At 44.0% G+C, this 25,632-nt stretch overlaps 1 protein-coding gene across 16 annotated transcripts in view; it reads right to left on the reverse strand.

Moving 5' to 3' along the window:
- Positions 1–25,632, reverse strand: part of MAF (MAF bZIP transcription factor) — a 204,418-nt gene that overhangs the window by 136,867 nt on the left and 41,919 nt on the right. Inside the window, exons 3-4 of one of the 16 annotated variants that reach the window (XR_010305967.1) lie at positions 14,311–14,519; positions 3,472–4,581 (exon numbers count right to left, since the gene is read on the reverse strand). The exons of 11 other annotated variants lie outside the window; for them this stretch is intronic. The gene's annotated coding sequence lies outside the window, so the exon portion shown is untranslated. Of the gene's footprint in view, positions 1–121; positions 274–3,471; positions 4,582–14,310; positions 14,520–15,278; positions 17,412–25,632 lie in introns of those variants that run through there. 4 more of the 16 variants (XR_010305969.1, XM_064159966.1, XM_064159961.1 and 1 more) reach the window with 4 other exon arrangements.

Consider the following 25,632-nt stretch of genomic DNA (forward strand, 5'->3'; position numbering starts at 1 on the left):
ACACAACACTCCCTTAAGGTTTTTACCAACTGCCCTGAAACTGCTGAGGACAATTGTGAGGGTAGTGCAACAGGCCCATGTGTCAGCGCTGATGCTGGCTGGAGAGGTCCTGTCTCTTTGCATCCATCCTGACCTTGTGATAGTGCAGATCTGTGCACAGAAAGGCAGTGACTCAGACCAATGAAATTACCAATCTAAAACTCGTGCTTTTTTCAGCTACTTTTCCAGTGGGATCAGTTCTCTGCTCCAGTTCATCAGTTCACAGAGTAGCACCTACAGGCACAAAACACAGATAGTGAGGCGATACAAATAAAAGCCTGGAGATAGAAGGGAGAATCCCAATCTTCATAGAAGGTAGCGTGAGACAAGATGAGGCAATCAGGTAGAGCAAGGCAAGACATACATCACAGTCTGTTTCTCCCCAGGATGCAGACGAGCAGCCTAACTGCGAGGAGTCAGATAGTATGAGGAAGAGTACACTGGACTGAACAAAAATCATTCACAAAAAGGAGAAGGGATCTGCTATTCAAGTGTCACTCCCTTTCCACAGATTATATGATTGGGGAGATACTGTTTGAATGGCATACAACGTGAGATATTATGTGGCCTTCTATCCCTGGAGATGTTCTCAGAAATTAGATGATTCCATCATCAGGATTTTGATAGAAGTAAGCAAACACTGTAATAAATGAACCCAAGGAGTGAGAAAGTCAAGATTAGACTCTTGATATCTGGCTGGGGAATTTTTCCCACTCATTTATGCTCTGTGATAAAGCAAGTTAATTAATGTATCTAAGCTTTAAAATTGACTTATTGAATATGTTTGCAAGATACGTTTTTATTTTAATCTGTTAAACACACAAGTACGAATGTTTACACAGCAAACCACCCCGTGGCAATTCTGTGCTCTCCAGTCCAGAGAGAGAAGACTGTAGACTTTTCTCAGCTTTGCTTTCACACGCCCTTTTGGGGGTTCTGGGACTGGAAACCTTAAATTTCAGTTCCTGCAGTGGGTGGCATTGTTTGCTGAAGTGCTGACTGGAGACAGGGATCTTTTTCAGTCTCTCTGATTTTCACTTTTTCACACTACTCAATATGCAAGTTTAAATTTTCCTTTAAATTACAGGGCTGATGGTTAATTTTCCTTGTATCTTCACCGCATCTGGATAAACTTGGATCTGGCCCTTACATCCTCACATGCATCTCCTCCTTCACACTGGATTTGCAACGCAACTTCAAGAGCACTATTTCCCCCTCTTCTCCTTAAACCTCCCTTTATTATTTTGGGAAGTATGACTATCTACATAATTTCAATCACAGCCTCTTCTGCAGGCCCCAAATGTCTGACCAGTTTTAAACCACCAGGATAATACAGTTGGGCTAGGAGCCCTGTGAGCCATTTTCCAATGCTGATTAGGTGCCCTAGGCAAAGATATTCCAGGTGGCAGCCAGCTGCAGAGATGGCTGCTCTCTGACTCCTTCCCTGCCTGCACAGCTCATGAGCAGTTCAGACAGAACCCGTTTTCAGGTGAGAGTTTGTGACCCAGCGCAGCAAGTTGCACCTGAGTTTGGTCAGGCTGGGGTGAAATCCTGACTGCTCTGGATGGGAATCTTAACTGGGAGAAGCATTTCTCTCTGAAAGTCCTAACAGCTCTGCAATGCTGGAAAAAAATTCTTATGGGGGAGTGATCCCTTCTGGTGCGTTTCAAAGCCTGCTTTTCAGAGTAGCAGATATATTTATATTGGAGGTGGGTTGCTAAGCACAGTAACTACTATATAGGAGCTAGGCACAACAAACAAGCTCCCCAGGTTTGACTCTGCTTGAGTACAGCTACATGGGTGTAGGTGGCTGCAGAGCTCAATAGCTGTGCTAGAACATAAACCCTGAGCAGGACATTAAGACAGCAATGGCACCTGAGGGTTTGCACGGTAAAGATGCTCTACAGCAGCTGGTTTTCCCCAAGTAATGAAGAGGCTGATGAATTTTATCAGAAAAGGAAACCATTCCTGGTGTCTATTGGCACAGGTCAGAACAAAGGGTATGTCTTTGGCGATTAAGTAGATAGATAATGGTTCATGAAACAAGCTGACTCAAAGGGCAAAAGGAAACACCTCACCTGGGGCAGCCCCACATTATAGACTTACCACATCCACACAATGTGACTGCTCAAAAATTTGTGCCAGTACCAATCCTTGAATTTGCATGGTTTCTGGCATACTGCACTGTATCCAGGAGGTTGTTTCAACACAGCTTCCTGGAGGATGGAGGAAATGTCTTCTGCTCATCCATTCCCCCTCCCACACTAGTGACAGAGCAGCAGAGGATGGGATGTGCTGTATCTTTTTGCACTTTCAGCTGAAAGTTTCATTTGGGAAAGAAACAGGCTAAATGGAACAAAGATGAGGTAAAACCAAAAGAGCTGTTTGCAACTTAGCAAGCTGGTCTTTGAGAAACGCTCTGTTCACTAGCTGGATGCCAATTGCCAAGTGATGCTATCAGTTGATTAAAACACAGCCTGCCAGCTCCCTGCTTGATAAAACGAAGTACAATCTGATTGGGAACTCTCAAATCCATTACAGAATGGTAGCCCATCACTTAAATCAGTGTACACCATTCCACCACGAATCATCAGCATACTTTGCTAATATATTTGCAGCAGCTAAGCACAGACAGAAACCCTGACAGTTCATCAAAACGGTCCCTGAGGGCCGGATTCTGGGGGGTGGGAAATGGCAGAAGCTTTGGGCCATAAGGGTTTCCTGTTGTTCCCTGCTCAGCTGGGTGAAGGTCATTTCCGCTCATCTCTCACACAGAAGAAGCTGAACCCTTAGCCCTTGAAGATGTCAGTGAGCTCCTAGAAACAACAGCCAACCCCTACAAAGAGTCTTCTCCTGCATAACCACATTGATGAGGCAAGGTCTGTCCAAAGAGCTGTGCTGCTGAACTGCACTTGCCTCTCTCAAGGTAAAAAAGGTGATCCCAGGCTCCAGAGGAAAAAAGTGCCACGAATTATTACAAATCAGTCTTCTACTTTATTTCTGCTGCATGCTGTAATAAAACCAGAAACAAAGCTGCAGAGCCAGGCTAGAATTCCTGCAGTGGAAGGAAGGGGCATGCTGCCAGCACATTAGGATCATCCACTAGTGGGCTGGGGTGTTTAAAAAAAGCCTTCTTTTGTTGTCTCTTTGGAGAGTTTTTATCTGCTGACTTGGAGGTGGGTGCCCAACTCCAGATACACATCAGTGTTTGCACATCAGCTGCAATGTATTCTTGATCACCCTGATGTGATAGATGGAAGTGTTACTTGACAAATTGCTGTGGTACAATCACTACCTAAACGACACCACTGAGATACCAGAAGGACAAGTCAACCCCAGCAGAAACATAAACTCTTCATGCCTTAACAGAAATAAGACCATATGGAGGGGAACAAACTGATGCAAAACGTAAAGAAAGTGAGCAAAAGCAACAAAATTTGGAGGTCATTTATTACTTATTACCTAAGGAGCAGATTATAATGAAATGTTGAGGTCAGAAAGATCATAAGTCCTAATCACAGGAATTCTCAGGTAATGCATTGATAGCCAGTGCTATCCTCCAGCTTCACCATTCCCCATCTCTGTCCTTTCACCTTCTCTCTCTCCTAAGCCCCTCCTTTGCTTCTCCCTCCCCTTCTCTGTTTTGCTGCAATGAAACGTTGCAAGATCCACTGAAGAAACGCACAGATGATACAACACTTCCATGTGAAATGCCAACACAAATTCTTCTCTGGTGTGAAGTCAGTGTAGCTTCAGCTCTGGTCTCAATACATTTTATTTACAAGAAAATGCATAAGCAGAAGACAAATATCTATTGTTTGCACACTTTCAAAACCATTAACTCTAACAGAAAGGGTAGTCTGTGCTCCCCCTTAAGCTGCTGAAAGTCTGGGAAGTCTCTCCAGAAGTGAGACTGACTTGGAACAGGTATAATAAAGCAGAGATTCACAGGCACAGTTTCTTCATTTAAACATAACGTAAGAGGACAAAAGAGGATCCAAAAATTCTGCCCTTGTGGTTCACATTTGAATAAGTTTTTTCAGGCTGGCCAAGCAACTGAAATTAAGCCTCATGTAATTAAGTTCCAGTAATATGAGCAGAAGTAGTCCTGGGAAAGTTAGCAGGCTGAAAAAGTTATGGCAAAGCAGATTTACTGAATTTTTTTGTGCCATTGCTATCACATCTGAAGTCCACAGAGAGGAAATTTAGGGTAAGTCAAGAATTTTCAGTTTCTGATGTGCAGACCCCAGAGGTCCACAGACTAAACCAAAGAGTCAGCTGGCTGGGCAATGTGTTCCCACCTGAAGAACTCTTCAAGCGTTCTGTACAAGACTGTGATACTGCTCCAAAGTCTCCATCCTCAAGAATGCTGCCTTCATCTTCTTGAACGTGTGTGGCATTCCTCTCTGTTCCTTACACCCACCAGCAGTCCTGGCTTACCTCTTGCTGCTGAAGAAACTTTTGGCCTCCTCATGGTGCAGATTTATAAGCAGTGTGACCTCCTCTGCATCCAGGCATCACCACTCCAGGTCTTCTGGGAGACTAAGGTTGGAAATTGGAAAAGGGATCACAAAGAGTGATAAAAGTAGAAATAAATAAATAAATAAGGACAGCATCAAGGAGGAACAGCTATAGACGATGGGGTAGTCAATAAACAAAAAGGATAATGAACCAGGAGCAGTCCTGATGGAAGAAAGAGGAGCAGAGGTCATGAGAACTGCCAGCCACTAGCAAAATGTGTGTCACATAAAGCCTTTGACTCTTTCTATAGCACAAGTGCCACTCCAGGAGCTCTGGGCCGCTCGAAAGCTTTCCTCTTGCAAAGCAGGATTAAACACACCCTGAAGGAGTTTGTGGTGATGTGGCTGACCTCTGGGATCAGAGCTGAATGTCCCACCAAGCCCTGGCTTGCTTTCATTGAGAGCTCACTACTGGGTCTCCTCTGGAAGGAATCTGTGTTCACTGAAGCTGTTCTGCAGCTGGACTAGTGCCCAACAAATGCAGACAACCAGGGGATTACTGTAAAACCATCCCAAGCTCCAAACTGAGACAGAGCTGAAGTGTAACCCAAGAGAAACAAGGCTAGTGTCGGTCATCTTAAATTCACTAAATGCTTCTGGAGGAAAAAAACCCAACACAACATTGGGGGTTTATAACACAAAAATGTTGAAAACCACTACAAGTTTTTCTCTAGCACTGCTATTTCCCTAAGTCATATTGTACCTTGAACATTTCCCCAAGCTTCAGCTAACATCAGTTAGATCTCAAGGAACAGTGAAACACAGTTTGCTCAGCGATGACTAAATTACTCGGGAGGAACCACAATTGATAAGGCAATGATTTATGGCCCTATTGTTTTCCAGGTTCTTGTAAATAATCCTAATTGGTGTTAATCATCCACCCTCTGCTTTGTGTTATCACCAAGCAAAGTACACTTCCTAAAGTAGCTATTTAGGGCCATAATCCTTCTGAAAGGCATGACAGCTATTGACTTGAACAGGATCTGGATTAAGGTGCTCAGGCAGAAGAGAGCAACTCTGGAGCAGCAGCAAAACAAATCACACTGCATTGCAAAGTTCCTAGTATCAGCTGATAGAATGAGAGGAAATTACTTGAAGACGTGTCAGGGGAGATTTAGATTTGATATTAGGAGAAATTTCTTTACAGAAAGTATGGTCAGGCATTGGAATAGGCTGCCCAGAGAGGTGGTGGAGTCACCATCCTTAGAGGTGTTCAAGAAGCATGTGGACATGGCACTTGCAACTCTGTTTAACGGCCACATTGGTCTTAGGTTGACAGTTGGACTGGATGATCTTAGAGGTCTTTTCCAACCAAAACAATCCTGTGATTCTATAGTATGGTCACTGTAAGTTCAGTGAGATAGAGCAGTTCCTTTCACGTGGGCTTCTTGCAACGACTCTTCAGTCTTTCTAGCAGCTCGGATCTACATTTGCCGATGCTATTACTGACAGTTTGCAGCTCCTGTCCACGTCCCCTTGCAACGGGCTTGCAGTGTCATGCTTGAAAAAAACTGCTTTGAAACAGCAGCCACCTGCAGCAGGACTTGGTGTCTTTTTGCTTTATTGTTATCCTTGAGAAAGTACTTTGAACTTTTGGTGCTTCACCACTTGTCATGCCGTACCCTTGTCAGGAAGCAAACGCAGAACTCAAGACCTCCCTGCTTGCTGGTTTTAGGTGTAAGGTTTGGTGGGTTCAGTTTTTGCATACAGATGAGCCTGCATGACCTTACCAGGTCTGCACTTTAAATAACGCTTAAATAGCATTCTGGAGGGCACAGCCACACACTGCTTGCTTACAGGAACTACAAGGAAACCAGACAGATCTTCAATTCGTGTATCAAAGAGAAGAAGATTTACACATAAAAGGATGAATTATTTTGATTCGTAGTTTCCGACCTGCTACACCTCCTCCAACAGAAATGCTCCCTTGTCTCTGGTTTCTGATAGTTCATAGCAGGTTCAGTAGCCTAGAGTTTTCAAACATGGCCAATACTTCTCAGTGCCAGCTCAAAGTGCCTTGAGGAAACCAGAGTCTGCTAAGGTATTGTGTATTGTTTGTATAGAAAACTGGGGTATTTTGGCATCTCTCAAGCTAGACACCCCAATGTCACGGCATGTAGAATCATCAAGGGTGGGTTTGCCACAGGACTAAAGCTCTTTCCCACACACCCATCCTTTCCAGTGCACGGTCCACGCCGGCCCTCACAGCAGCATCCCCCCATCGCCATTAAAGGTCTCTGCAAAGTCAACGCTCCCAGAGTCCTTCCTGACGTTCTCAACCACCACACATCCTACGTAACTATAAAAAGAACTCATTTCCTTAGCTATTTCATCTTTTAAATAGCTATCAAAGAAAAATCTCCTAACACCTGAGTCTGGATAGCTAAAACCTACCTATATGATATCTGAGGGACAGGAGGGGAGAAACCCTATCCCATTATCTGCATTACTCTGTTACCCTTGGATGTCTTCCATGTACTTGGAAGAGCAATGCCCCATTCTTGAGGCTTCACATTGCAGCCACTGCCTTTTTGGCAGAAGAAGGGTGGATGTGGCTCCATTCAAAGTCAATCAATGTCACATCTTTAATCAATCTACAAGGTCACCACTGTACTTCCATCAAAGAGAATTAGGTACAATTCTCGCTGAGTCCTAAATGTCTATGGGGGACTCAGGTTGCAGTGGGTGTTGAAGAAGTCTTTTGTGCTCCTGATCTCAGCATATCTTCTGCTCTTAGGTTCTTTGTAAGAGTTTAGGATCAAAAAAGAATTGCATCTAGGACTCTGAGATGGAGTGCAGAAGCACGTATAGCAAAACCTCGAATTACACAAAACTTACTTAGCTTTGTGTTTCACTATGGCTTTGAACACATCCAGTTTTGCTAAAAGGTTCAGAAAGCTCAGGGACCTTTTGTGTGAAGGCAGGTCACATTTTGAGCAAGTTCACAATCATTTTGAGTTCTGCATTATAACCATCTACGAAATTTCATTGTTCAGTTGAGATGTCACAAACCAGAAATTCATTGTGTTTCAAGGAACTGGGGCTAGGAGGGAGGATCACAGCAAGGCATGTGTGAAAATCATTCAAACTTGAAGTCAGGATCCCTTGTATAAACAACCCTATCAACACAAAACGCTGAGTATGTTAAGCCAGAAAATTCTTCCTCCAAGTTGGAGCCATTTCATTACCACTCTGGCACAACTGGAGCAGGATCCAAAGCCCAGTAAAGTCAAGGGTAGAATTTCCATTGATTTCCAAGGAGTCTGGATCGGATCCTAGATCACATTGTCACACTGCAGCAAAACCCAGCCGTGTTGCAGCGTACCCACCTGCTCTCTAAACTCTCAGCTCTAGCCCTTCAAACACAATCTAGGTTATTCCAGCATTTGCTTGGTGCAATGCTAAATAAATACTGTTTTATCAAAATCAGCAATGCTGAATCATTAGTAAATTAGGCCAACTAATGAACACTTTTTCTTAAGAGGATTTGTCTGCTTAAATTAAAAACAAGTGTCAAAAACCCTTATTCTATCAATCAGACCAATGTCCTCCTGCACCAGCTGTAGACTAGGGCTGGCTAAAGACATACAGAAAACGTGAATGAAGACCTCACAGTATTTTTTAATGAGGTACTTAGGCCTCTTTTACAAGAGAGAACAATTCAACATAATCTGGCAGGGTATGGAATCAGCAGCTTCTGTGCACACAAGAAAGACAGTAGGGAAGAAGGAAAGAAAAGAGGCAGGCAGGCAAGAAGGGAGGGAGGAAGGAAGAAAGGAGGGGAGGAAGACTGTTTCATTTGCTAATATTTCATGTTGACAAGTCACAAAAACATGAAAACCTTCTTTAACCTCTTGCCTCCTCTTAACAAAAATCATCCACCTACAAATTAAAATCAGGCACTGCCCGAGTTATTTTCTGAGGCAGTTCTGTAATTTAAACTGTTGTGTACACTAAGAAATTATTTTCAAAGTAAGACACGGAGGCTTTTTTCCTCTACAAATCAAAACAGAAGTCTGTATCTGAGAGGAATTTCTGGGAAGAACAAATAATCCTCTGGAGCTGGTACTAGAGTAGGTGCCCTACACAAACCTACAGAAGGAGCATAATGAGGCAATGATTTATTGTGTGCTATGCAACTCTCACTGCTGTGCAGCACGTTGGAAGAAGCAGCAAAAGGCAGAGGCAGCAGTCATACAGCCTCCTCCTCCTCCTCATGTGTTTCTTGATATTACCTGGTCTGGGCTGTGCGACTCTGAAAGGGAGCTGCAGCCAGCCTGAGCTACAGGACTGGCACACGGTCTTTCTGCCGCAACATTTCACCTCATGCTAAAAGCTGCACTGTCTCCCTGCTACCTAAAAGAAAACGATTAAATCTGTGTTTGGATACAAAATGCCATTCCTGTTGGAAGTGTTATTGTTCTCTTTGCACAGAAAATATTTTCAGGAATGGTGCCATCAGTAGGAGGAATCCCTGATCTTCCAAAGGCTTCCATAGTAAAACTCCCCCCCATCCCCAGTTTCAAAACAGGCAGCAGCAGCAGCATTTTACCTTTTCCATTCTATATGCATTTAGTGACAAAATTTAGCCAGCAAATTCTGCACATCTGAACATATCTGGAAGGAAATTTTGACCCTAAAGAATTACAATCAGTCAAACAGGGAGCAGAAACATGCAGCGCAACTGGCACTGCATCAGTCAATACAGATGAGGTTGAGTCTGATCCTAACTGGGTTGCATTTGCAATAATCACTGATGGGTTGTGTGCAGTTCTACCCAAGTTTCTCCCAATTTCTCCAATTTCATAATAATAATAAAATCTCTGCAACTAAAAATTAGACTTCAAATGTGTTTGGTGAGTTATTTAGAACAAATAAACATGAAAAAAAAAACCACCATTACCTGCAGACTACTTGTGCTCAACTTCCCCCCGCCCCAAAAGGCTAAATCAGTGAAATAAATTAATTGCTATGAATTATTCAGCTCTACCTGTGGCAATGAAAAATAGCAAGAACATTAGGTTTCTTCTTTGTGTACCAAGCCTCTAATTTATAGAGAATGCATATTAATAAAACACAGGATATTCATCAATATTCAAGTCACTGGCTGCCTGGCTATTTAATCTAAAATTACCAGCCAGCTCAAAACTCTTACTAGTTAATCATGCAATCTAAGCCATTCTGATATTGATGGTTAACATTAATTGCCCAACTGCCACTTAGAAAACCTCACCTACATCTTTCCTTTGCCTAGCAGAGAATCCTTGGACACATTTAACTCTAAGGACAAGCTAGAGAAGGCCAGGTCATCTGGGCTGCTCTTCAGCTCAAAAGGTGTCTCTGTTCCCTATGATAAAGATGTTGTCTCCTCTTGTCATTTTGGCTTTTGAACATGACCACATTTAACTCTATGGACAAGCTAGAGAAGGCCAGGTCATCTGGACTGCTCTTCAGCTTCAAAGGTGTCTCTGTTCCCAATGAAAAAGATGTTGTCTCCTCTTGTCATTTTGGCTTTTGAACACGACCAGTAAAAAAGATGTTCTTCACCATGAAGATATTTCGTAGGTATCCCTACTTCTGCAGATGTTCTGCAAGTGGTAAGAACCAGATGGTTTTCTTCCCACTGTACAGAATATGTTGTCCTTCACAACAGAAGCAAAGGTGAGCAGATAGGAAGGCTGAAACAATGATCAGTCACAATTACCAGCCATGAACTCCAGAAAAAGCCACTGTCAGCAGACTTCCTCCTCAAGACCCAAGCTTCCAATGCTCCCAATGGGATGGCTGGCATAGAGTAGTGATACCTTCAGACGCTGCCAGCAACTGCTGCATGACCTGCTCTGCACACATTGGGGTGCAACTGGAAAACATGGGGACCATTTTCATCTGGTAAAACCTCACCAAAATTTATGCTCAAACTCAGAAAGTTTATCACACCAGTAAGAGGAGCTGATGAAGAGGATGGCAAGGACAGCTCCCTAAAGCAATGTATCACAGTGTCAAGCCTGAGACAGTTTTGATATTTACTATCTATGACTTTTTTTTTTTCAGTCTTCTATCTTTCACTTTTTATTAACTTCACCAGATTAAAGCAAAAGGAAAACCCAAACAAATGGGAACCCTTGACTTGTTCCAAGCAAAAAGTTAAGATGCTGGAATTTAAGTGTAAAGAACTCACTGTCCTCTACTGAAATAGAAACTTCAACCTATAAACTTATACATAGAGTAACATAAATGCTGCTGTGTAATACCCAGAGTCACAGAATCTTAGGGCTTGGAAGAGACTTCCAGAGACCATCAAGTCCAACCCCTGTGCCAAAGCAGGATCACCTAGGGTAGGCTGCGCAGGAATACATTCAGGTGGGTTTTGAAAGCATTCAGAGAAGGAGATTTCATTTCACCTGAGCTGTAAGAACCAAAGAAAAATGAAAAAAAAAGGTAAAAGAAATCCCTTTCTCTATATGCAGATGTTCTCTGGAACAGAGAGAGAAATTGTCTGAGTTTTGTCATTTTGCCCCTTGGGAGCTCAGGAAACAACCAACAAATCATCAAGTGTCTCTTCTCATCATTTGAAGGCTGCTAGTTGGTGATGTGTGGTCAGATGAGACACGTGGTATTGCTTCTACTCCCCTGTTGCTTGGGCACAAAGGCACCCTCCTGGCCTTGAGGCTTATGTAAGGGATCCCATCCATCACAGCCATGTCAATAAGAACTTGAACCTGAATGTTTGCGGAAAGCAAACACTAGGAGTGCAACAGCAGAGTCTACCCCAATTCATTTCAAAACTCCAGTAAATATTTGTGAACAACGCTTTGCAGCATTCGTACAGTTCCCACTGGCGATAAAACTCGGCTTCAAAACACACCGAGGCTGCTCTCGGTGAATCCTGAGCTGCTGGGAGGTTACAACACATGCTGACAGCGAGGAGCAGATGATGACTGCAGAGTGAAACACAGCCCCAGAACAAGCAAAGACTAAATAAACTCTCAGCATACCTCGATAATACTTTGTGGCTTGTGCATTGTCTGAGCTGGGCTTTAACCTACCTAAGTTTGAAAACCATGTTTAAATTAAATTTAAGGGCCATTCTTCTCCAAAGCACTTCTACAATGCTTTGGCCGGACAGTGTGCTTTTCTAACAGATGTTTACATAGTTTGACCCATTTTCACTTCTTTGTTTTAACTGAAACTATTAATTAAGCTATTTAAAAATTAAAATGCCTCCTTTGGACTGGATCTCAGGCTTCATTTAATTGTTGGTTCTTGTGCTGAGCTTGGCTGTGAGGGTGTGTGAATCTGTCTCCATTTGGAAACGAACCCAAAACTACAAAGATTATTTCATGCAGGCTACAAGATTGAATAAAATGCCCTGCTTTAATTGTTTTAATTGTTTGGAATATATCCTCACCATATTAAAAATGACATCTGCAATGCACACAGGGACACGAGCCCAGCGCGACCTACGCGCTGAAAACAGCGTGCCTCTTTCAATGGCTGAGCTGGCGTCAGAGGCGTAAAACTAAGTTCGGTTTTGAGAGCCCCAAAACATCCACACGGCACATTTCTTGTGGTTTAGATACCATAATCATGCTGGATTTTCAAGTGGAAAAGGTGCCTAGAAATTACTGGGAAAGGGTCATCTCTATTTTTCCATTTGCAACTAAGCTAATGCAGAGCTTTCTCTTGCATAGGGGCCCAACGTGCACACCAAGGTCTGATTTAGATTTTCCCGTTGAGCGGCTTCTCTCTATAGAAATCTCACTGAGCCTTTAAACTCCGAGTGGTGATGCTGAAATTATGCTGTGTGTCAAAATTACATCAAACAACTGCACTTATTTCCATCAGAAAAATTTGATTATTTCACTCTCATTTGCATGACTTGGGTGTTTTTTTTTTTTCCTTTTCCTCCTCACTATAATGCTGACTTGGAAATTCCCTTAGGTCTGGACACCTCCAAGTAGATTTTCAGTAGAAAGAAAGCTTTCATTATATTTCATCATTTTTTTTTTATCTCTCCTTGATTTGAATGTCATAATTGGATTGGAGAGATATTTATTACGAACTCTGTGTTTTGCCAGGCTCCACGAGCAGCATCTTTTAATTTCTCTCTTTTCAATGAACCTTTTGACTTGATAAAAGTGGCTCTAAGGTATTTTTACAAAAGAGGCCAACAGAGCAAGATCATTTTAAACCTCTCTCTTTAAAGTATCTCATTTCCTTATTATTTCTTGATAGAGGCACTATCCTGCAATGTCATAAAGAATGCCGCAGTTGACTTCAGTGGGATCAGGATCACTCCCTACTGTAATTAGTTCTATATTTCAAAATATTAGAGGTCATTTTCCTCTTTCTTTTTTTTTTCTTTCTATCTCAGAAAAGAAAATATTTGGGGGGGTGGGGAAAAGACTTTCAAGGGTGCCTGTCAGTAGAATACTAAAAATAAGTTGCGCTCATTCCAGTTGCTACAATTTATGCCTCTAATGAAATTTTCCTCTTCTCATTTACTGCAAATTTTTAATGTGAGCTTTTACAGCCATTGATTCAGTATCTTTAATCTTCCACCAGTATTAGATAGAAATGGAGCTAGCTAGGGAAAATCCATCTGGTTATAAAGCACACTGTCTATAAAGTTGTTCAGTTCATCCAAAACTACGTCCGCCCCCCCCCCCCCCCACTTGGTTTGATAGGATAAAATTATAATACTTTGAAATACTAATAATACTATTCAGAGATTAATACACTTGTAATTAATAATAACTTTAAAATATTATGACATCCCTGGAGAAATCAAAGGATCCAGTGCCAATCACCCTGACTACCAGGGATGGGGCTGGATCCCACAGCGCCAGGTTCTGGTGCTCTTAATTACACTCAGTAGCAAAGCCTCCTGTCTGAGCCCAGTGGGGCAAATTCAGCCCCAGCCCAATCCAAGGAAGGAGCACATCATTCCCAACTAGTCATTTAGACAGGATCTGTGAGGGTTTGCATGAGCAAAGGTCTGGGAGTCAGTCTCACAGGCAGGAGACAGCACTCACACCCCAGGTCATGGCCTCTCCATCCTTCCCTTTGCCGAGGGTTTGCTGCAGGCTCTGCTGGCACCGCGTTCGCTGTTTTGCAAAGAAGGCTGTGCCGGTTCACCAGGAGCTGCCGGGCTCCCTCCCTTGCCCCAGGCGCCTCTCCCTGGCCCCATAACCACGCACAGCAGACACCCTTTGTCCACATAGTCTATTTATAAAACCCTACTTCCAAAAACACGTTTCGGCCGGCATGGGTCAGCTTCACAACACCAATTACGGTAGCCAAGCTGTGTGGCAGGAAGGTGCAGCACCCCAAAGAAATGGTCCAGGGCCAGTAGCAACTTGACCCCGAGCAACTATAGGCAGAGCAGCATGTCTGGTCAAGCTGTTCTAGCAGGGGAAAAAAACATGCTTTCCCCTCATGATCATTTTGCCCATGCTAAGAATATAAAGCACTTCAACCCTGCCAGGAGCTCCAATGTGCCCCACGGACAGTCCCTTTAAAATCTGCCAGTCTATAATGCAGAATGAAATCCCGCACCCAGCGCTGTGAATGGAAAAACTCTGCTGCCCTGAGGGGTGTCAGGAGTTCCTTCCCAGGGCAGGAAAGTAAAGGACATGTGCAAGACATTGGCAGCACGAGAGACCTATTTTTGGATGCTGTCTATGCTAGGTATTTCTACCGATCCTGTTAGCACTGTACAAGAACACGTGGGAATAATTTGTGTGCTTACTCATAAATCGGAGAAGGAAGATTGTCCAAATTCCCCAGATGAGGAACAGCAGCAAAGATGGGTCTGTCTGCCTGGGAGCTGCACCTGCATACAGAGTCTGGCTTGGACGCAGGCACTGGGACATGTAGCCAGGCACCAGGATGCAGACTCCTCAGGAAAAGCAGCAGGGCAGGGGACACCAGCTCTGCCAGGACTCGTTACATGAACCACTGCAACAGAAATTCCCAGGGTAAATGCCTAGGAGATTCTCTCAAAGTCACCCCATCGGAGCGATTTCCCAGAAGATACCCAGTTCCCATCCCTCCATCACCTCCTCCTCAGTGCTCACCAGTAATACACCACACAACAGCACAGCTCCTGCACTACCAGCAAAAACCTCTCCACCTCCTTTCCATCTAAACCACCTCCTCTGCCTTTTGCATGTCCACACGCTTACCCTTCCCACACCCACCGTGTGTGCAGCAACAGATGAGTCCCCACTAAACACCTGCCTGATTTCTGCAGTCACCACACAAGGATGGACACTTGTACATCCTCGTGGGAAAGCCATGTGCATCCCTGCAGCACACTGCTGCTGAGACCAGAGCCGTGCACTTCCCACCCCACTTCTCATCACACATAATTTCACGACTAGTATGCAGAAGAAAGTCCTGCCAGGAAAAGAATGATTAGTTCACACGCTTCCAGGGCTTTATCCAGCAGCCTATGCCAGTCTCCTGGTGGAAAAGCTTGCTGATGCTTCCTACAGTGGATTAAAACGTTCCCTCTGTTCTGGCCAGCATAGACTGGAGGAGAAGAGGTGAGCAGCCTGCATGGCCACTGACATGACTTGGCACACAAAGTACATCACAGCCACCCTCGCCACCTGGGCTGGCTGCGAAGGAGATTTAGGGGCTATGTGCACGTGCATCTTTTCTCCTCCATCTCTTCTATATCCGGCACAGTGAAGGAGTGTGATCTCATGACAGTGTGAGAAAAAGTCTCTATTTATTCTGTCTGGAAGGGTGTTGTGTGCAGCAAAAGCCTCTCGACCTATGTGCGTGCTCAGAAGGCGACATCGTTTGGAGTGCTGACAGAAAAGCCCCAGTGGGTACCCCCCCACTGCATATCACTAACCCCAGACCACAGCCAGCAGAAGGAGGCACTTTCACAGCCAGTGCTTTCAGTGCAAGGTCCAGCACCTCCTTCTCTAGAGACTCTAGAGACCTGTTTAGATGTGTTTTTGTGGGATCTGCCCTATGTGATCCTGCTCTGGCAGGGGAGTAGGACTCCATCTTCAGCAGCCCCTTCCAACCCCTACCATTCTATAAGTCTGCGATCCTAATACTGCCCACAAATCTCTGTGCTGGGGCCAGAGGTGCGGGCACATGTTCCCCTCTGCCAGCTCAGCCAAGCACTGGGGCCCCCCTGGGCCAGCAGCAGTGGAGGCACTTCTGTCAGCACTCAGAGGAAACAAGTTAATTGACATATGCTAACAGGCTGTTAAACACAACACGGCCCTGTTTCAAAATATGCTAGCCAGTCGGATCAAATGCATTTTTAAACATGCCTGGGGTTTTTCCAGAAAGGAAGAGGTTTTGGTTAACATGTGCTAGTAAAAACATTTTTGAACACGGCAGAGATGTAGATGTGAGAGTTACAAGCAAGCATCCCTTGGCCGAGCTGAGTCTGCAAGGAAAGCTGACCTAAACCCAGGTTTTCCCCGATAATGTTAATTTGTTTACATTGTCCAGTTTGCAGGATTTCAAGAGGAACACGCAGCAGAATGTTTCTGAGCAGCATAATACCCGTGTAATCCAGCCACAATGTGTGTAAATTCGGCCCTAAGGCAGCGCTGCAATAAACACCATCCTCATGTAACACGAGAATTACAACTGCCCAAAAGCGTTACAACTCTGCCTGTCAATACAGGTACTTTTTTTAATGACATGTTAAAAACGAGAGCAGAATTAAAACCAAGATGTACTTTTGTGTCTTTACTCGTGGTTGTAATATACATCCAGGGAGAGGACTGCTTCTTTCAAATGAAAGGAAGCCAGTTTCTGACTCTCCCATATTTCTTCCTGTAAGTTGCCCCTGCTAAAACCCATGTACATTTCTCATCTTTGTGGGCTAGTCTGCTGCTGCCTGATCCTCTGGGTACCTTCAGCCTTGAAGACTCCCCTACAATAGCCTTTTACTTCTAGTTTGAAGCCAGGACCCTCAACAATGAAATAATTTCCAATGAAGCTGTTCACACCACCACAGGCCAACGAGTGTGATTTTGGCTGATGGACAAAACAGCAAGTGCAAGAGAATGCTAAAAGACAAAAGGTTTTACAGCCATGCAATCGCAACGTGGGACAGCAAATGGAAAATGGAATAGCAAAATCTAGGTCAGTGAAAAGCTTACTGGTATGAAGAGACAACAAGCAGAACTGCCTCTAAATATAACAAATACTTAGTCAGGTTTTTACCAAGAGCACTGAGGGTTCTTTAAGCAATAATGCTGGGTCTAGATTTGTAAATCTGCATGCCCAAATGCCATGGAGCAAAATGAAGGCAAGACTGACAAATGAAGCCATGCATCAAACGCCTGGCAATGAACTTACGTGGATGTATGCTGTGACCCCCCTTCATCTGTGCCCAGCTCAGTGCGACTGCAGAGCTGCACAAGGGGTTTTGAAGCAGGGAGTGGGGAGGAAGTGCTGAAATCACAGGGGCTAGAGTGTTTGCACCAATACTGGTAAGAGCTGGCATCTCTTAAGTAGCTTTCCGAGGTTTACAGGGTTTAAAACACAGGAGAAATTAAGACAAAGATAACCATGGAGAAGAAAGGAACCTGAGGGGTACTTCAAAGCTAGTCTTTCACCACCAAGGTGCCTAGTCCAGGGGCTCCCCAGCTCTGAGCACTGCTGCCAGATGCAACAGCATTCTCTGAGCTGGGGCTGCCTGTCTCAAGGTTTGACCCCTGGCTGATGGGCATGTCATCACAGAGCTTGGGCTGAGATGTGCTGAAACCCAATCCCATGCCCTCATACGCCTGCGAGATAATGGAAGAAGGAAGGCTGAGTTTGGAGCACAGAGCAGGCTGAACACATTCTCTCAGTGGTAGCTGTTACCTGGAAGAGAAAGGAGGAAAAGTCCAAGTTGAACATTCATTCCAGGCTCCTACCCTTTCCATACCATGTGGAAGAGGAGGTCAGAGTGCTGCCCTAACAGGCTCTTTACCAGGCAGCTGCTTCTGGTGGGAGGATCTGGTGAAAATCTCTAAGGTTCTCTGGCCATACTCTCCCCCAGAGGAGATGATATTATCTGACTCTTAAAAAAGAGAAAGAGGGAGAGAAACTTGCTAGCGTCTGAACTTCCTTGATCTGAAGCTCCACAAATTCTTTCCATGGTTTTGGTACAGCACCTTATGTGCAGAGTGGAAGGGGAAGCTATTGAGTGTTGAATTACAGAGGGGGCAAAACATCTCAAATTCCTTTCTATTTATACTCACAGCTTTTCCAAATCATTATACACAAATCCCCTAGCCTCAGCTGAACTGCTCACAGGTTACAGGGCCAAGAAAGAGGTGGAGCCTTCACAGCTTGCCCTAAGCCTTTCAGAAAAAGTTGGAGAAAGTTCCCAAAAAATGAAAGCAATGAAAAGATTTAACCTCTACAGTGCCCTACAAGCACAGATTTAACATACAAGACAGTAGGAGGTTGCTTTCATAACAGGGAGCATAGGAGAAGTTTTCTGGGACTACCTTCATTGTTAAGCTGAGGCTGACACCGTGTACAGAGAGACAGAAATTGACAAAAGCACTGAGAGTTTGGGGGTATTTGAGAAAAAAATCTATTCTGGTAGTCCAGACACTAGGCTGGGACTCGTTAAGTTGTGAACTTGTTAAATTCCTACTCCGCTAGCAGCTTCCTGCATGACAAGGAACCAAAGTCTATTTCTGCTGGTACAAACTCTCCTTGACTTCAAGAGACACAAAAGCCTTTGTGCTCCTCACCCATACAGCCACTTCATGATTGTTTCACCTCCTGCCACACAAGCTCCACTGGATGCCCTTGAGATACATCACTACAGCACTGAGCAGAGAGAGACTTCCAGCTCTGAGAACAGATCTTGGTGCAAGGCATGAGAGATGCAACCTTGTATGGTGCTTCTGTGCCTCCTCAGGTAAGCCTGCACTGAGATGGCTTAAAATCTTAGGTACCTTGTTTTAGATTTCTTTCCCTGTGTTGCAACCAGTAAGAAGAATGGTTTTCAGATTGTACTTTTCCCTGTTATTACTTGTGGTGTCTCCTTGTTTTGCCTATGTTTTGTTCATTGCTTTTAGACAAAAGAGTGGATTAAACCAGAAGCACTCATTTTCACTTTTTTTCCTGGCCTCTTTTCACTCTATGGCTTCCAAGTCTTAGCAAAGTGAACTTTTTTTCTAACTTCCATCACTGAAGAGGGCAACACAGACATTAAAGTAAGAAATATGCTAATTGGACTATATAATAAATGTAAAAGTTATGAGAACTCTCTAATCACATGAGGTTTGGAAGCTCCCATCTCTACCCTAATTAAAAATCTCATTCCTATACGATTCAGCACTAGGCTCACCAGTACAGCTCACAAGCACAACGTGCAAGAATGAAGCACCTCACAGGCTCCTCCAAAGCGACTCATGACACCTTACATGAACAAATTTAAGGTCTTAAATTACAACCACATATTTTGACTTTATAAGCAGGAAGCTTCACCTTCAGAAACAGGGATGTGAACTCCAGAACTGTATCTGGGCTCCAAAGAAAACTCACGAGAGCCACAAGAGGACTGAATGCAAATACCCCATGGAGTGATCCAGAAGGACGTTTTCCATGCTTGTATCTTTTGACAGAATTGCTGGAGAGGTGATGCACCTGTCCTACGGCCCAAAATCTTCCCAGACTATCCATGGCACCCAAAAGTCTGCAGACAAGAGGAGAACTGATGGCCAGGGAGCTGGCTGGCTTCCTACATCCTCCATGTGGGATGGATCTAGCTTGACAACGTTGCTGCCATGCAGAAGTTGCCACTGGAGCCAGCAGGGTTCAATGAAATGTGCAGCCACTGTGCTCTGCTCTGTTTACCCACACCCAACTGCTTTTTCAATATGGCTTGCTGAGTTACCCAAAAAGCACCTTACCTTAGCCAACACACTCTGAGTTTTCCAACCAGTAGCCCTTCAACATAGAGTGGTGGCTACCTTGTCCCCTTCAAACAAATAAATATAACACTACTAGAGGGCTGGAGCCTTTTGTGCTGAGCTTCGACCTACAGCAGTACTTCCCTTCTAGAAAAAGCAGGCTGAGGTTGGTGACATAACACCAAATATACAGATGGGACCACACTATAATTAGCAAGGGAATGTCATTCCTGCCATCTTTGCTTCGTTTGTAACTGTGCCTGTAAGCTCTGGGGAATGGTGTGCATTTCACACAGTCTTCACAAGAACAAGGATTGCCAACTGTCCCAGTTCTGGTGGGATACCCTTGGTCCTCTGCCCCAAGGCTTGTGGAGATGCCAGCAGCACCAAGAGAGCAATGCCCCTCAAGATGCCATCATGAGGACCCCTGGTGCTGGGGCAGAGGGAAAGGACTTCTCTACATGGCAGCACCAACCCAGCTCAGTCTAAAACAGCACACATTACCATTCAAAGGAGCATAATCCATTGCTTCTTGACAAGCTCCTTCACACACACACAAAACTATCCTTCTGCCTATCACCAAGCCAAACAACGCAGCCTGGACCTAACTAACGACAGAGGCCAATAACTGTTTCCCTCCACATTCGGCTTGTTCCCAGGAGGGAGAGGATTTATTCAGCACAAATATGGGCATTTTCACCAGAGCTGTGCTTTTCAGCATCTAACCACTATTTTTAAATCTCTCTATTGGTTCCAGTAAACCACCAAATCAATGTTTAAGGTTTTACTGCTTGCTTTAAACATGCTCAATAATATAAATCCAGTTGTCTTTTTAAAACACCTTGTCATCCTCTGCAGGCACTTAGATGAAAAACTTATTGTCAGCTCTGCCCTGTCTAGGGAGCCAAATGATTTTCTGGGGGGCTTCACCAGACTTCATAAACTGGTGAAACTAGTCAAGGGAACAAGCCAACCAACCTATAATGTAATATGTTCCTTGTCTTACATGCAAAGTTCAAATCAGCTTACTCAAGGAGGCTAATTTGTCCTAGTAAGTCCAAAGGGACCCTGCCTCTGAAGATTTCAAAGAATGTTAGGAATATTAAATTGCACAGATTTATAACCCTGGGGACTTTAAATGGAGCAGACCCCTGAGATCATCCCATCAGTTCCTCCTTCATGACAAACAGATAGTTTCCCTGCATATTTATTGCATAAACCCTAAATTGAGCAACCTGTTCTAGTAGGAGGTGTCCCTGCCTATGGCAGGAGGTTGGAACTGGATGATCCTTGAGGTCTCTTCCAACCTAAACCATTCTATGATTCTATAGTTTTCTGTTAAGGACTTCAACCCTGATGAAAAACTTCAGATGGTGGTGAATGCACCCCATCCCTAGCTAAGGTTGCCAAATTTGTCATTCTCTTAGCTAAAAAAATTCCACCTCCACAAGTCCTAGTGCAGTGCTGCCACATTAACTGCACAACTGGGTAAACTGAGGCCTGGAGGAGTCAGGACTTCCCTAAGCTTACAGTGTGAAGAAGAGCATTGTCTCACTGTTATTTTCAGCTCATTTAAGCTCAGATTGCTGCAGAGCCCTTCGTTGCGTGCTGCTTGTCCCTGCCTGCACCCCCAGCCCACACTCTGCTCCCTCTGCCCAGCCCAGGCAAGGGGAGGAACCCTCACCAATCCCGGCACCCACAGAGGCCAAATGCTGTGCTATGGGGCAAGCTCCCAGCCCAGGCTGTGACACGAGGAATAAGGCAGCTGCTGCTACCTGCTGGAGCCAGTGCCCAGCAGCTTGGAGACCTGGGGTTTGCTCTCAGCTTTGCCACTGAATTTTTGCAGATCTGTAGGGAAATCACTTATTTCCCTGGGATTTCTCCATAAATTTGACAGAGTGCCTTGAGATTCCCCAAGGAAAGACACTGCTCAAGTACAAAGCTTAATTATGATTGTTATAATATAGTCATGCCACTAATTCCCACTAAGAACTGCAAATCGCTCCCATTCCACTCCTCCATCCCCCATCGTTGTCAGTGCTGGTGGACAATTAATTCCCCCAAAAGAATATATTAAACACACGTGAAATATTTTCTATTCACAGGACATCTACGAGCAGAATGCACTTCCCCTCAAACATATTTGTGATTTGACTACATCAAGTTCTGTATTTCCATATTTATATATTTTAACAGCTTGATGGAATTCATACAAAATTCAAGTTGTGACTGGCCAAATAAATCCTGCAGCATCCTTCCTATGCCTGTGATCGACCAAATTCTTCTACCACGTACAAATGTAAAACTCATTCTCTATAAAGCTTGCATAGTTGTCTTCAGAAATCACATTGAATGAGCTGGGGCTTTTTCCAGTTAAATTTAGTCATCTTGAAATCCACAGGAAGCCATTTCAGAAGGACTTTAGAAGGCTGAGGTGAGTTCATTGAAAACCTCAAATGAATTAAAATACGTTGAAAGTACCTTGCAGTTTTGCTCTGCAGCACGTGCCAGGGCTGCCACAAGCCATGCACCAGACTCTCTCAACCAAGCTAAGCAGCAACAACTGCAACTTTCCATAAGCCTAGGGGTTAATGAAACCCCTGCCACAAGGGTTAAAGGACAAACTCAGCTCTATGGCCGCTGCTCAGGGAATATTTGAAGGTCAGTTCTGTATCCCGCCCACAAAAATCATCCCCTTTGCTGTCAGCTCTGCGGCCAGAACAAGGAGCTCTGAGACCTATTTGTGTAACACTAGGCCTGAAAAAAAATTAGAGTTGTGATGAAATTAAAGACAACCAAATTTTTAGCCATTCTCTGCTGATAAAGGCTCTATTATTACCATTTACAAAGGGGAAACACAGCCAATTATAAGCTACCTCTGGCACATGCCAGGCCTCAAGCAGAAGATAAGCCAACACAGCAGAGCTTGCAGCTGGAAGCCCAGAAACCCGAAAATGAGCTGACTCATGGAAATATCCTCATATAAAATATTGGATGGTTATTTTTCTCTGCCTCCTTTCTGTGTGTCTTAGGGATGATATATGAATTGCCTTATTTACTTTGTCCCATAAAACTTACATTTTTTTATTAATGTGCTGCCAGCTCCAAGAGCAGTAGGTGTGGGAGCGGACGGAGGGAGGGGAGCAAGGAGGAGAGCTGCTCTTCTAGGGGCACAGCAGGGGAAAGTTCCTCTGCAACGCTGCAGGTCCAAAAAGCACAGCAGCAAACTTTCAGCTGAGCTTTGTCCTGAAAGCAAACCAGCTCCTTATTCTGCCCTGATTTCACCAAAACAAGAAGGCTGCCTGCATTGATGCTATACTGGGGAGAATTAGTGCAAAATGAGGTTCACAGAATTTATGCTCCTACCAGAAAGTGATTTCTTCTGGTTATCCCTGTGCTTCACATCCCAAAGCCCAGCTCCAGAAGCAAGCCTGATGCTCAGCTCCTTTAAACCAGCTCTTCCTCAGCATGAACGGGACGTAGCTGGCTATGGGCTGCTTTTGGCATGACTAAAGACTGAATTTACCTGGTCTCCGGTACAGACACCGATACAGAGCTTTTTCTTGCACTCACTTGGATTTTCTTTAGGACTTCATAATGTTTGAGATGTCCTTCCCCTTTCAAAGTCACTTGCAAGGCACTCACAGGTTGTTACAAGAGGACTGGGTGCAGGTGGGTAAGTGGTGGGATGCTGTATGCCTCATTTCCCTAGGAAACCAGGTTAAAATACCCTGCCCTCCCTGCTGTTACACCGCACTATTGAATTAAGGATGGCAAATGTTCCTTATGAATATAATTAAAAGCAACAGCCTCATCTAACAATCTATTTTTATCTGCTCCTCACCTAGACAAGGAGCAGAAGGAATTAAAATCCGAAGGGAGAAGCCAGAGTCAGGGTCAGTCGGCAGTTTTGCTCTCTACTGGCTCAAAGCACACCGAAAGAGATTTCAGTAAGAGAACCTCCCTTAAAAACCACTGTCCAAACAAGGCATGTTTTGGCTGCCTTTTTTTCCCTGGGAAACCCACGTCTAACAGCTACAAGGGCACAGATTGGAAGTATATTTCCACTTTACGAGGGAAGAAGGCTCGAGCTTTGCAGCATTTCTAGCACCAGCTGCTGGCCTCCGTGGCGGCAGGGTAAGCAATTAAAAAGGACATGGTGTAACAGATAAACGCAGGATAGTAAGTAGTCATTACTTGATATATAGTATATCATCTATTATTAGAGGCTAATAATTCTCTAACCTATTCACATTAGTCTTTTGTCCATGTAGCTAGCCATTTGGCAAGCTCTAAATTTCTCAACATAAAATTTACTCCATGCCACAACTCCTATCTAATCCCAAATTTCTGCGTGTTTCATTGCAGTATATTATGTAGCTAGGTAAAAGCTCAACACTAAATCCTCTGAAAAAGGAAGAATGAGCCAAGCAAACTCTGTGCTTTCACTTTCCTGCCAGAAAAAAAAAAAAAGAAAGAAAGAAAAACTGTGTTGACTATTTTTCTTAGTTGTAATTTAACATTTATTTCCACCTTTAGAATGCTGCAGTTCTAGAGATGCTCAGCTGCACTTCACACAGCACTCAATAATGCCTTTATTTTTGCTTTCATTTTCCTGGTATTTTCACTCTTGTGGAAACAGCCTGGATTTTAGAAACATTTATACATACAGTGAAATACATATTAAAAAATGCATTTGAAAAGGGAACTGAAAGAAGTGCCATTGTGTTTAATCACAGGGAGAAAAATCCTCAAGTCATGTAAATCACCGCTCCACAATCTGCTCTGCAGTATCCCAATTTGGAAAGTGTATCATAGCAAACAGAGCTGAATTTATGAAGGATTCTTTACACATTTCAAACATTCATGTAACTTAAGAGTGTCAATCACCATCAGCTGTCCTAGATCACTCCAGGCTATAAAAGCAGAATTTATCAGGAGCTTTATTTCTTTTCTTCTAACTACTGATACTTTTATTTTTCATTTAATTTTATTTTACTTCCTTTCATTTTCCTTTATTTTATTTCCAAACCCCAGCCTAAAAAAATTAACTTTGTGCTATAAAAGAAGCCAAGCCACTCAAAGTACCCAATTACAGCATCTCTAGAAGTCAGAACAGCACTGATAAAAAAAGCCACATGGGATGAAGCAATAATACTGAGCTCGCCTGCAGGATCTCTGCTGATGAGCAGCTATACAAGTACTCCGCTGATAAGGGTTTACATCTAGAAACTGTAGTAGATGCACCAAAAATGAAACCAGATCTCAGGTTCTGTCTTCTGCAAATTGTTTTTCAATGCAGCACTCTTCTGGGAGACAGAAAACATTTGCTGTGGGTTATCAAGCCCTTATACTTCCAGCTAACCTGGCCATGATGCTAGCCAAGGAGTCGCTCTGAAATGTAAGAGGGAAGATAAAGCCTGCGAACCGCTGAGAAAGGAGCAAGCAGAGGCTGCGACAGGAGCAAAGCGACCCCCTGGCAGCTTTACATGCAAATCGCTCCAGATAGCTGCAGATCACCGCAGGGCCCAACTCCAGATTAAAAGGAGAATCAGGTAGCGGAGTTAGGAGCTGAAACAAGCAGGGAAAGCCCTCTGCTAGAGATTATGAAGCATTCCAGCGATTTTCATGTTGTTTGTGTTGTTAACATATCCTTCACATAAAAGCAGGATTTTGTCCACCAAAGGCTACTAAAACCTAGGTGCATTTTTGCAGTACGGTGCAGTTCATTTCCATGTGACCTTGCTGACGGATGTGTGCTCATCTGAATCCTGCTCCCCACAGTTTCGCCCAGAACTGGCACTAGCTGCCCTCTCCTATAGAGGGATTTCTGCAAGCCGCGCTGTAGCTGCTCTATTCCACCCCAGAGACTGCTGCAGATGGGCTCTGCAAGATAAGCTTTCAGACTCCCTCCAGGAGTACAAGCATTTGGGGTCTTTTCATTGTTTTAGAGAGGGAATAAACTCTGTTTGTGAGAACTCAGTGAAAAAATACAAAGGCTCCCATGACGAGAGGCTCGGCTCCAGCTCCTGGAAAGATGAGGGGAAGGCTGAGCAAACGCAAGCAAGCAGCCCAGCCAGAGCCCGCCGTGCTGATGTGCTTACAAAAGGCTGCTATCTGAAAAGGAAAAGCTTGTGCTGATATTACAGCGATAGCAACGGAGGAAAAAG

The sequence above is a fragment of the Pogoniulus pusillus genome, chromosome 20 (genome assembly GCF_015220805.1).
Source record: "Pogoniulus pusillus isolate bPogPus1 chromosome 20, bPogPus1.pri, whole genome shotgun sequence".
NCBI classification, from domain to species: domain Eukaryota; kingdom Metazoa; phylum Chordata; class Aves; order Piciformes; family Lybiidae; genus Pogoniulus; species Pogoniulus pusillus.